Below are 13990 nucleotides of genomic sequence, written 5' to 3' on the forward strand. Positions count from 1 at the left end.
CCCTTTTTACTATGTTTTGCAGTTTGCTTTAATTGCAGACCTCTCTAATTGTTGTTTGTTACGATTCGGTCGGTCGTCGTCTTTTAATCATCTTTACTTACTGTTACTGCATACACGCCTCGGGCAAATACACAGCACCTGTGTAGTCGGCGCGTTTCATAACTGCGTATCGATAAGCAATTATTTTGGGCGGATATTTTGACAGATGATCGACGGGCGGTTTGTTTATAAATAATTTCTGTGGAATGGTCAAAGGGGCGGTGCTAAAAAGGCAAAAGGGCGCTGATGAAAGACAAAAGGGCGGCAATTTCGGGCAGAAGGGCGGCGCTAAAAAAGGGCAGGGCGCTGCGCCCTGCTATTCCGCTCTAGAAAAATCCCTATTGAAAGTCTAGACCCTAACTTTTACAAGCTGAACAGACTAACGATTTTCCGCACCTCCATTTAATCTAACATCAGTTTCTGGCGATTATCTTGGCATTTTTGCTCCAAGAAAAATACTCAGAAAATAAAATACTTTTGAGATTTGTATATGAGGACTATATGTTAGCAGTTATGAAGAGTTGTTAAAAGGAGCAACTCTGCCACCTCTACATAAAAGAAGAATGTGAACATTTAATTAAAATTGTTAAATCACTTGCTCCAATTCAAAACCATGACCTCGGGTTGGAACGGTAAAAGGTGCAGTAGCACAGTTTGTAATCAGCTCTAGCTTCAGGTTGTTCTTACTTTGATGTTTTATTTAATTAGAAGTACACAGACTGAGACTACATACATACATTTCAGTTATAGTGCATGTGAACTGCTACCTATGGAGAACCATAATGCAGGCAACAATAAATAGTTAGCACAGCGTCGTAATAGATTATTTGCCTTTAAATCGGATAGAAAGAATTGCCATCAGCAAAATGTCGGGGACCAAAGCATGAATTGCCTCCCCCACCCCACTCTCAAAGTGGGACGGGGTGACCTCCATTGGCACTACGACTTCGACTTGTATGGCTTCTATCCTAGACCTACGTACAGAAATTCAATTCCAACAAAGATACATTTAGATTAAGGTCATGACCAAAAGTCTTTCGTTACTGTGTTCACCTTTTTACACGGTACTGAATCCATTGTCATTTTGTACACTTGTAACAATTATTCTTTTTCCTTTCTGTGCCTTATTTTGCAGTTTGTTTCCCGGGAATCTATGTCAGGCAATTCCTTCTTTTTTTCAATATCGTAGGTATACAACAGGTGAAATATTGCAATATTCCTGCAATTATTCATACATCAGACCCTTTGGACAAGACTGCAACATTTTTATATGAAAATGTTGATAGGGTTAAATAAAAACTTAACATTCTAACATGGCTCGAATTGATTTCCAGTTAAACAAAGAAGAAAATCAAACGCAATATATCCTGCGATAAACAACGGTTGACGCACGGACTGGTAAGAGAGCATTATGACGTCAATTTTGACGTCATGTAGCCGCCTGACGTCCGATACATAACTCCTCGCGTAAATGAATTCCAGCATAATATTTATTGAAATATATTAACGTGCATGTCAGAATGAAAACAATCAAGACCTTCTTGTGATTTATCGTCTAATTTACCACGGTTCATCGTTCAGATGCTTCAGTATTTAACCACTCGGGCTAACGCCCTCGTGGTTCAATTCCTACGCATCTGAACTCTGAACCGTGGTAAATTAGACGATAAACAACGCGAAGGCCTTGATTATTTGTTAATTAAACAACTAGAAGGAGATTTGCCTTTAAGTTTTAACTTGGTCATAGTTAGGTCAAAATGGGAACAAACGTATTTTTTTTTTCATGTATTTCAGTGCATTATTGAAATATCAGAGTAAATATATCTCGTATTTTTGCAGTGAAAAATATATTTTTCACATGTAATAAACTATAAAATGGGGAAATTTAGTGAAATCATCAAATAAAAAAGAAAATTTGTTTGTTTTACATGCAATCTGACTAAAGTACATCTCCTATTACGCTACGCATAGGATCTGAAAACGACCTATTCATTGCCTCGTTCTGACGGCCCTTTCACTAGCCAATCAGAGCCTAGCTTACAACATCTTGCAAATCTACCTCTAGCATTGACTTTTGATATTTACAATTCTTATGTCGTAATGTATCAGATAGCCGGTTAGCTCAGTCGGTAGGCCACTTGCTTTGTAAGCGAGGGGTCCCAGGTTCGAGTCCTGGAATAACTGCATATTTTTCTTACTCTTTGACAATCGAACAAGTCGCCTGATTGGATAACATAAAAATAGCAATAATGGAAATCCAAAATATACAGAAGACGAATGTGAATGGGTCGTTCTCAGATCTTCGTTTAGAAGATCAAGTACTTTAGTCAGATTGTTTTACATGTTAAGGTCAAAATATCTTTCACTCATGAATATCATATCTTACAGTTTCACTCGTGAAAATATTGCATCTTGTGTTCACTCGTGAAAGATATTTCAATCTGAAACAAACAAAATTTAATATCCACTATATGACATAATGATTGACAGTAGTAAGCGGAATTTCGTATTTGTAATTTGCTCTTTGTATGAACTATCAATCTCCCTATGAAGATGTTCCATCATATTTTATGTATATATGAGCCGCGCCATGAGAAAATCAACATAGTGGCTTTGCGACCAGCATGGATCAAGACCAGCCTGCGCATCCGCGCAGTCTCGTCCATGCTGTTCGCTAACGGTTTCTCTAATTGCAATAGGCTTTGAAAGCGAACAGCATGGATCCTGACCAGATTGCGCGGATGCGCAGGCTGGTCTGGATCCATGCTGGTCGCAAACGCACTATGTTGGATTTCTCATGGTGCGGCTCATATACACATCCTGTGTAATATACCATCGACAGTCTTTACCTTAGTTACGTACCCCAGATAGCAAATGTTCTCCATTTACTCTCCTACGGTAATATTTCATGTTTTCAACACCCGATTAGTGAATTGGCATTGGGCATTTTGACCAAGACAGTGTGCTTGCAAGAATAAGGCATGTCCTTCAAAAGTCATCTTTGCTTCTTCCGTGACCTGAGCCTTGTGGTGACCTTGACCAACGACTAACATACATGCAATCTGGGTTGATTGCTACCACACTACTTCGATTTATGTGTCTTCACCCTGTATGCATTTGCACCCCAAGTGAGCGAGGATAGCATTGTCTTAAGAAATTGTTGCAATCTTATGATAAACATTTTTTCTTTATTTGTTAATCGGTTGGTACTTAAATCGCCTTCAGCAGTAGTTTTAAGACGTCAGATGTGCTCATGTATTACAAACCCATTTAAAATTTCAAAAGCTACAATGGTTCTAATGACAAAATAAATAATTATTTGACACCTAATTAACAGTGTTCTTTAGCAAAATAGTTGTGAATGAAATAATTTTGGTTTTGTAGGAAATCAACTGAAATTTCGAAATTATACAAATATTTAAGTAGAACAGGAAAAGTAACAACTAAAAGAAGAACAAAATCTTGTAAAGCCTTTTTCTCAAAAAAAGATTAGTTCCAGTAAATAATAATACACCATGGAAAGCAAGCTCTATATCAGGAAAGAGACGCTATTAAATATCGCCATGCAAAAATGGCTGTATTAGTTTCACCAATCAAAAGATATGTCATAAAAATAGTTTTAAACATCCACATTAATTAAATGTAATAATCATTAATTAGCCTTCCTGCAAAAAACCCCCTATCTTTCTTTAGCTCTAATGTTTCATTCCCGGTATATACGTTTTATTTTCGAAAAATAGGATTAATAGTTTTCATAGGGTCTCAATACTGTATTGAACAATACTGGGGTCTTCAAACAATAAACTTTTTGTAGAGTCCGTGGTTTGTAACCGTAATTTTAGGATCTGTCGTCTATTTTAGCCCAGCCTGCGCAAGCAATTTACAAGAAGGATAGACACTTTTCATGATGGTTACCACGACTGGGTGATGAAACATTTGCCATTGTTTGTTATTCTGATTCAACTTCTTGAAAGTTCTGGGATAATTTCATAAATGGGCCAGCAAGGAATTGCAAACAACACTTTATAACATTTTTAGAAGAATTTTCTTATTGCTATATATTCGTTTCATCGACAAAAACTTAATATCTGAAGTTTGTATGATTATTTTGTATTTGTCATGTAGTTAATAACATGTTTTATCATATCGATATCATTTGTATTTGCATATTTTGTGTTTGTTGCTGAATTCAGACGTATTTGAAATATTAAGATTGTAAGACTTTTCGATTACCTTATGTATTTTTTCCGCAGATGGATCCACAGAGTACTGGCCTAAAAGAATAAATAGTTCTAAAGGCGTTTGTTTATTTTCAGTCACATTTGACTCTATTGCTTTAGCAACAGTAACCTTTTCGTACCTGAATTTAGCACAACCAGTTGTGTCCTTACTTGTCGAGGCTCTATCACAATCTCTTTACCAAGATTCAAAGTCTGTTTATGTCAGAGAAATCACGATTACCATATTTACTGCATGTACAAGCGCAAGGACACATCTCACCACCGTACGTTTAACATATCATACATAGTTTCCATGTCGTGCAAAGTTTGCTAATGGGGTTTAGTGTCGGTGTGATCAGACATTTTTATACATCTTTACAGGTATAGAATATTATCCAGAGATGTTAGAAGCAAAATTTATTGATGTGTTTCAGACAGAGGCTAAAATATTTCTGAAACGAGTAAGCTATCACTGCTTCACTTCATGTCAATTTTCACTGGAGGGTGCTATTTATATTTTACGAAACAGTTTAAGGGTTTCGTGACACTTCAATGTAAATCATGTAAATGGGTCAAAAACAACAGCAACAAAGGTAGAAAGTAATTGCTAAGTGTCAATACGTATGTTACGTTGCAAATCGAAAGTGAAAATAGATACAGTTATACTTGTCATTCTGCTTTTTCTATAGCTGTGTCAAAAGTGTTAAATAGAAAGACAAAGAGTTCACCCTAAAGACAAGAGGTCATTTAATCAGAAAGATTGGTTAAATGTTCCACATATAGAATTATTATATAGCAGTTTATCACATGTTTTGATCTCTAGGGAGTGAAATAAAGTCAATACATGATTTTGGTACTACACGAATGTCATAAAGCTATGACGTTGACGTCATTTTAAGTATAGGAGACTTTGGTCAAATTGATTTGGTCTATGACAGGTAAAGAAAGAATAAAGTTTGATGTTTCAGTAGGAAAAGCTTACATGTGATAAAAAGAATATAACATTGGTGTCTTTCCACATAGAATTTATTAAACATGTTGAACAGAATTGATAAAATGCTCGGCAGAGCCTCGCTGTTCCTTATTTTATTCAGCTCGTTTAATAGATTAGATATGGAAACACATTTGTGTAATATCCTCTATTTATCAAATATTCATTTTATTCCACGTTCCTTTAAAGATGCGCTATGCTCATCATTTACATAAGTATTTCATCATTAGATATTGATTTAAATCTAGAAAATCCTCACCAAACATCTTAAACTTGGTTAAATATATAAACTACTAGTAACTGTGTGTGCTGCAATCAAAATTTAATATCTATATAGTAACAGCCGTTTGTTCCTAACAAACTTCCAGCTTTTTAGCACTACCGTTTATATTCACAAACATATTTATTTCATTATTACATAGATAATATGCGGAAATTGTTCATATATTCAAATATGAAATTTTGGCATAATGTATCTTTAAAATCGTATAAAAGTCATTCTTTTTATTCAAAATAACATAATGCGAGAGAATTATGTATGCGTACGATGTAAACTACATAAAAACTCATTTCAAATAACTCCGATCAATCACTTGAAGATGGTGATTTGAATTTAAAAAGATGGCCACCATTTTGATGATGTCATAAATCGGTCTAGTCGCGGACTAGCGACATGGCTTCAGACATTACTGAACACAATGACAGATACCGCCATTAATATTTTTTTCCAATCGCATTGGACTCAAAATTTTGCTCTAAGAAAACACACTATTTGTAGTATGTCTTGATTAGCAAGTGTGTAAATTAAACAATAAATCTTTGTGTCGTCAGCAAAGAGACAGCAAATGCTAATCACCAGCTCGGGTAAGTCATTAATAAAGACGATAAATAAGACGGGGCCTAGTATTGAGCCCTGTGGGATTCCAGATGTCATGTCTCACACAGAAGAGTTTGTCGACTTGGAGCCATTTGTGAATATTTCCTGTGATACCATATGATTTGAGTTCCAGAAGAAGGCGCTTATGCGGTACTGTATCAAATGTTTGAGCACAGTCCCTTATCTATTTCTTTGCTTGAGTCTAAAGCTAGTGTCCAATCACCCAAATCTGTGATGAGTTTTACGTAACACTGTATTTTGTGGTTCCTGAATCCGAATTGATTGTCTGAGATAAGAATGGGTTCAGTAAAATGTTTAAGTCGGGCTTCTCTGATTATTCATTCAAGAATCTTGCACACTAAGAGAATTAGGTCTGTAGTTACTAGGACTGTTTTTCTTCCCCCTTTTGGAAATACAAGTTACATTTGCAACTTTCTATAACTCTGGCAGTACACCTTCAACAACAGATTTAACAAGGCAATCGGTAACCCCGAAGCAAATACCCAAAAAGGGGGGTAATTCAAAAACAGGGTCATCACTCCCCATCAATGTGTTCTATAAGAATTTAAAGTTTTAAGAATGTATCTCTTATAGTTAAGGAGAGATGCTCTGGACAAAGTTTTTAACACAAAGGGAGGTTATTAAAAATGAGGCCAGCTAGAGTTATGGTTCTTAGTTATTGCACTTCCTCTCATGACCTCTATAAATGTGTGAAGTATTGATTCAATTATTTATATACTTTTCAAGTAATACACCGGAAAAAGTTTCATACCTAAAGGGAGATAATTCAAAAACAGGATAAGACAGAGTTATTGTTCTTTGACAATGCACTCCCTCTTACTGATTTCTATCAATATGTAAAGTATTAAGTTAATCCCTCATATAGTTTTCAAGTTATGCTCTGGACAAGCTTTTTTCACATAAGGGGAGATAATTCAAAAATGGGGTCAGCTTGAGTTATGGTTCATTGATTTTGCACATCCTCTGACTGACCTCTATCTATTTGTTTGGTATCAAGTCAATCCCTTCCATAGTTTTGAACTTAGGCTCAGAACAAGCTTTTTTACATAAAGGGAGATAATTCAAAAATTGGGTCAGCTAGAGTTATAGGTCCTAGTTACTGCAATTCCTATCAATGACCTCTATATTTGTGTGAAGTATTAAGTCATTCCTTCTTACAATTTTCAAATTATTCTCTGGACAATCTTTTTTCACATAAGGGGAAATAATTCAAAAACGGGAAAGTTAGATTTATGGTTCTTTGACACTCCACTTTCTCTCACTGACCTCTATCAATACGTAAAGTATCAAGTCAATCCCTTTCATAGTTTTAGACTTAGACTCCAGACAACCTTTTTTAAAAAAAGGGAGATAATTAGAAAATGTGGCCATCTAGAGTTATGGTTCCTTATCACTGCACTTCCTCTCAATGAGCTCTATCATTGTTGAAGTTCAACTTAGTGCCTTCAATACTTTTTGAGTTATGCTGTGGAGAAGAAGTGTGACGGACGGACAGACGGACAAGGTGGCTACTATATGACCCCCCCCCCCCCACCCCCCTACCCTCCCGCCATCACCCTTCGGGGAGCATAATAAACAAGGCACTTAGTGGTAGTTAGATCTGATCTGTACATTCTTTCAAAATTAGAGGATGGCATTCATCAGGACTAGTAGATTTGAAAGTGTTCGAAGCTTATAAGTGTTTCAAAACTTTATCCGTTGGAATTTCAAGGTTGTCAGGGTGAAATTCACTACTCAATTTTTCATCAAATGTTGGGAGGTTACCTGCATTTTTATTTGTGAAAACAGATGCAAAAAATGTGTTCAGTAACTCGACTGTATCATCATCCTCTGTATCGAGTTGGCCATTTCGGTCTAGTAGGTCGCTAATATCACTTTTCTGTTTAGATTGACCATTAACATACATCCGGAAGAATTTGTACTTCAGCCACGTTGTTCAACCATTTGTCTTATTTAGACAGTCATTTTTCAATTTCCAATTGTCCATTCACTAGTAGCAATTCCTGTCCCAGCATATTTTGAGAGACCAAGGAGACCGACTCGTCACACACACACACACACACACACACACACACACACACACACACACACACACACACACACACCCTGGCCTATAGACAAATCCATACAGTTTCCAATTATTACAAATGTTCCGCTTTTTTTTCAATAGAAAAAGTGGAAACTCCACAGGTGGCTCTGGTACTCTGATCTTATGAAACAACCTCCCATCTGAAATAGTTATCCTGCTTACGCTTGTATCTTTCAAGCAGGCAGTATGCCAACACACATGCAATTAGGTTTTCAACCTGATTTTACTACTCTTGTCTGTGTATCTAACACTTTAACTGAACATTTCAGTCTCAATTTCTCACTTTGACATCTCATTGTCCAAACTTTTGTAAAAATATTTCCCTTGCACTGACAGCGCATCTACTAATAGTACCCGAAAGGGAAGTTAAGCGGTAAACGCAGATAGATAGATAGATATACTTGGAAATTTGGCATACAGACACTAAATCTGAAAATGGCGCGAAAATATGGTATAATCGCCTAATGATGGATTCAAATAGTCCTCAGTATTTGTTTTGCTCTGTAGAGCTATTTTTCTTATTCTCTTTGCAATTGTTTTACTTAAATCATATGACAGATGTATGCTTGACATGTAGGTAGCATTTTCATAATGAAATGATAACATGACAGAATTTGTCATGGATACGTAGATCATACATTACCACTACAATTTGTGGTCTCATTTTTAGCTGATTTTGCAGTTTGTGTTTGACTAAAAATATTTTTCTTGCATCAAATATGACCCCAAATTTTCTTTTGATTGTTATTCAGCACTGACAATATTCTTCAAGAAAATGTAAGTTACAGACATTTAAAATGGGTATTGATGTATGCTGCAGCCATTGGAAATATGTTAATTTTATATAGAATAAAGAAGAACAGCTATTTAGTGTGTTGTAACCTTATCAGCAATACCCTGTTCATAGGCCTAACTATAGTAATGGCGGACAGGTTTTTGAACACTATTTTTTCACTTTACATGGCCACAGAGGTTTAAATTAAAGCTGGTTTCTGTTTAAATTTCATTGTGGATGTATTTTTGACATTTTGGTAGAAAAAGTGGGAGAGGAGGTTGTATTTGGTGAAGTGAAACTCAATTTTAGTATGAGTAGTGCTTCCAGGCAACAGCAGTGTGATTTTGATGTGATTTTACAGTAAGCAAATGTGACAAGAGAAATCTCTCTTATAGGATATATGACCCTTACTTTTCTCTGAATTTTATATCAGTTTTATCATAACTCTTTAAAATGAGATACTGTAAGGATTTGTTCTCTAAAATGGGTCTAGCTATGCTTTAAAAAATGTAAGTTTTATATGGTAGCAGGGTATATTTCGAATTTTGGCCCCCGTCAATATTTGTAATAATTAGAACTTTGTGATTTTGGATGTCTGTAAATTACACTGAGTGATAATGATTGTTAATTCTTTAAAAAATTTGAACAACTGATACATGTAAAATTTTGATGTCAATTGTAAAACTAACTGCTGCTAGCTTAGTATGAATCGATGGGTCATCTTCGGCGCGGGAAATTCAAATCATTGAAGAGTTCCATGTTTGTTGATTGTCACTCGGGTACATGTTTGCTATTTTGTGAAAAAAAAACGAGATGGCTAGGCCGACATTCCATTAATATCCTGTAGTGCAGTAGGGCCTATTAAACTGAGAAATGCCAATAATTGGACGTTGTTCCTGCAACGGGATCATTGTAGGCTGTCCAAAAAAGCGCAAAATTGATGATTTTGGCTTGTTATTTGTAATGCTTCCGTTTTGATAGCTTTCTGTATTCTTGTATGAGAATCATGATTTTGTGATTAATTTAAAAGCACAAAACATGCACACAATAAATAAAGTGGCCACTCTGATTCTGCACAATAGGGAAGTGCAATATTACGACTCGCTACATGTAAGCAATGTTCGAATCCAAGTGTACCCTGCTACCTTAAAGGCATACAGACACTAAATAGAAAAATGGCAAAAAAAAAATGGAAGTCGCATAATGGCGGATATAAATAGTCCTCAGTTTTTTTGCTCTGTAGAGCTATTTTCCTTATTTTCTTTGCAATTTTTTTTTGCTAAAATCACATGACACATCTATGCTTGACATGTAGGTAGCATTTTCATAATGAAATAACAACATGACAAAATTTTTCATGGAAACGTAGATCATACACCACCAGTATAATTTGGGGTCTCATTTTTTCGCTGATTTTGCAGTTTGTGTGTTTGACTGAAATTATTTTTCTTGCATCAAACATGACCCCCACTTTTCTTTTGATTTTTACTTAGCACTGACAATATTCTTCAAGAAAATGTAAGTTACAGAAATTTAAAATGGGTCCTGATGTGTGCTGCGGTCATTGGATATAGGTCAATTTTATATAGGATAAGGACGGATTACACCAAACCAGAAGTGACTACTCAGTGTTACATGTGAAGTAGTCCAAAATGTAGTTCCATGCTATGGATGAAATCTGGTATAACGAGTGACATGAGGAGGTGACAGTTAAATTTTTGGCTTATGTTTATTGCTTATAGTATTGAGAATAGATCTAGATCATTTTCATTGTAAATTTCTTGGAATAAGATTTATTCTTTGCAGAAATGTCTACCTACGCGTAACTGCTAAACGGCTGTTTTCATGGGGGCATTTTTAGAGGGTGATGTTTCTCAGAACAGATTATTTCTCTTATATACAACATAACATGTCAATATTTTTCTATTTTTGATAAGAAGATATGTTTTACTAAATGACCATATATGGTTTTCATATCATTGAAATGCTCTAAAGTGCTGAAAATGAGGTCTGAATGTTTTGTTATTAATACGGGAAAACCGAAGGTTTTTCCGTCTATAGATAATGTGTACGTGTATATATGTCAAAGTAAACCTATATACCGTTCAACTTGGGAATATGTTCTATACCTTCACCGGTTTTGTTGTTGTTGTTCTCCCATAATTCTACCTGACCTGCTGCCGTGCTTGCGCAATAAATAATTTTCAGGACGACATTTGATAAAATAAAATTTCTTATGAACGATCGGGCGCCGCATTATTAAAACAGATTATTCTATCCAGTTGAAAATTTGCGGTATCAATAGAAATCGGTGTTATTTGGGTTTCTTCATGAAACGAGTTTATGGATGATTCAAGCGGCCCGCTTTTTGTTTCCAATAATGAATTATGATGTAAGCTACATTACTGCACTGTTTGAATAACAAAACCATTGTTTATTTATTTCTTTGAATGTAGAAAAGCCAATAATTTCAAAAATGTCAATGTAAAATGAATATAGACACGCTGTCCTAACAAAATTTATTTATATACATAATTTTATCTCACATTTATGTCACAAGTCACTGTGGTCTAGTGATTAGCGTATATATTTTCCATGCGCGAGGTCCGAGTTCGAATCTCATAAGGTGCTTGAATTTTTTTTATTTTTTTTAGCTTAGGCCCAATTTAATTTTTTTTCTTTATATTTATCACACTTTTTTCAATTACTGGAACACAAATCAATAATAAGTATAGTTAACCAATGTTCTGTCTGTAAATTTTGAACAAAATATTCAAAGGCATGGAAAAGCATATATCGATATTGCTTATATCTCCCCTCCCTTCCACAATCTTTCACATACATTGCAACTACTTTCTAAAAGTCAATTCATTGACTAGAGTTTTAGTAAAATTACACTTGGAAAAAAATGTTGGCTATAAACTTGAGAGGCTCACTACGATCACTATCAAGCTAAGAAATTAACCTTAATCATATTCAAAAAAAAAAAAGGTCCCAGACTGTTAGCAGTTAGGTAAATTAAATTGAATTTCGACCAAGAGTGTTTGTGTTATATATAAAATTCTGGTCAAGAACTTTTTACAATGAATTTGAAATAAGAATTTCACAAGTAAATGGTTGTTTGTCATTCTCACATACACGAGTTTTACCATAGCTGTATTAGTGGAACACAATTTGTGCTAAAAGAGTGTCATTTGATAATAATGGCATTTAAAAGAATTAAAATAGTCCGTGTTTAAGAAAGCAGGATTATGTAAGCTCCGTTATCTATACTACAAAGAATATCAGAACAAGATGATATTGAATGTGATGTTACGCAGGTATAATGTGTAAATTGTTGTGTTTTATTTTTTGGATTGTTTTGTCGTTTTTAGAAACTATTTGTTTGTAACAAATGAACTGAAAAGAATATGTGCATTTCCGGATTCAGAAATTTGTATTAGAGAAACAAATTGATAGCAAAGGCATGATCGTTGTAAACAGAAACAAAATTGGTAATATTATGTATAAATAAATAACTTGCATTTATCTGTATATAATAAAATATTTATCCAAAACTACTGAGGAAGAGTGTGTTTTACGCATGCTCACTGACAACACATAAAGGCCTGATATTGGGTCACTTTTGAATGACTGTTGCACCATATATAATACTATGAGGAAAATTTTGTAAATGACAAAGTGTTCGAATTTATCAATGTTCGTACAGCCCCCATTTTACATACCCCTTTCCGGCGCTCACTTCGTGTGAGTTAAAATTTGCTTACTAGATATAAATTTGAATTATGTAAATTTTTCAGCAAAAGCATTATTTTGATATCAATAAATGATAACAATTTGCAGAAATAAAAAAGTGACAGGTCAAAAATACCCCGTTATCTGTCCGGGTTTATGCAACAGTTTCGTTTTTGTCGTGTTGAGCGACATGTGAAGTTTCCACTTTTCTCTATTTTATCATCAGTACAACTAATGGTGCATTTTGGGACTAGATTCTGTGCATCCAAATATCACTATTATCTTTAACTCATGAACAATATTTTCCATTGTCCGTCTAGTCTTGATACATTTGAAGAAATGATTAGATCTATATGTTCATTTAAACAAAACTTTTTAAAACATTTCCCCTTCTTATTTTTATAACAATAGCAAAACCATCAGGCTTACTGTCAAAACTGAAAGGCAAACAGAAAATATCAGAAAGAACAATTTAATGCAGAAAAAAAAAGAAAAAATCCGTATCACTATCACTAGGTTTTCCCGTCAGATAGGCAGTGCCTAATTTCATATTATGAAATAAATAAGGAATTGAATTGGTAGAATTGTAACACCCGTAGGTGCTAAGTCAGTAATGGCAGGCGGAAGAAATTAAAGTCAACACAGTTTTAAGTTCATGGTTGTAATGAGCAATATAGATTGCTGGAAGTTTTTACTAACTTAATAACTGATTCAGTAGTCTTTAGCAATACATCACAAATTGGTAATTTTGATGTAAACAGCTCAAAATATCTATAATCAGATGTTCATTACCACTTAAGCTACTTTTGAACCATGATAATTAACTGTACATCTCATTAAAATAGGTGTATTAAGTTATCAGGCATACAATAAGTCACGACTAAGTTTTACTAGTCGCGTAGCAGTTTACAAAGAGTAGTCTAGTTTCAATATATACTTTTTACGTAGGCGTGAAGGTTAAGGTTTTTCCAGTGACACACTTATATTTATAGAGAAAAAGTCTGGCAAGAAAAGTCTAACACCAATGAAAAAACGCGGTCTAAAAATGTCGACCAATGAAATGAGCCGTTACAGCCAGCATCTCTGGCAAATCTATCAGAATGCCGCCATCTTGAAAGACATCTCGCAGTTGAAATATCTTTAGTGATGAAATACATAAATGTAACCAGTTGAAAGTTATCTATCATTAAACAAATGGATGCTTTGGAATAAAAGGAATTTATCCATGCAAATTAAGGTTGGT

Source organism: Mercenaria mercenaria, chromosome 5, assembly GCF_021730395.1.
Source record: "Mercenaria mercenaria strain notata chromosome 5, MADL_Memer_1, whole genome shotgun sequence".
Classification (NCBI taxonomy): Eukaryota; Metazoa; Mollusca; class Bivalvia; order Venerida; family Veneridae; genus Mercenaria; species Mercenaria mercenaria.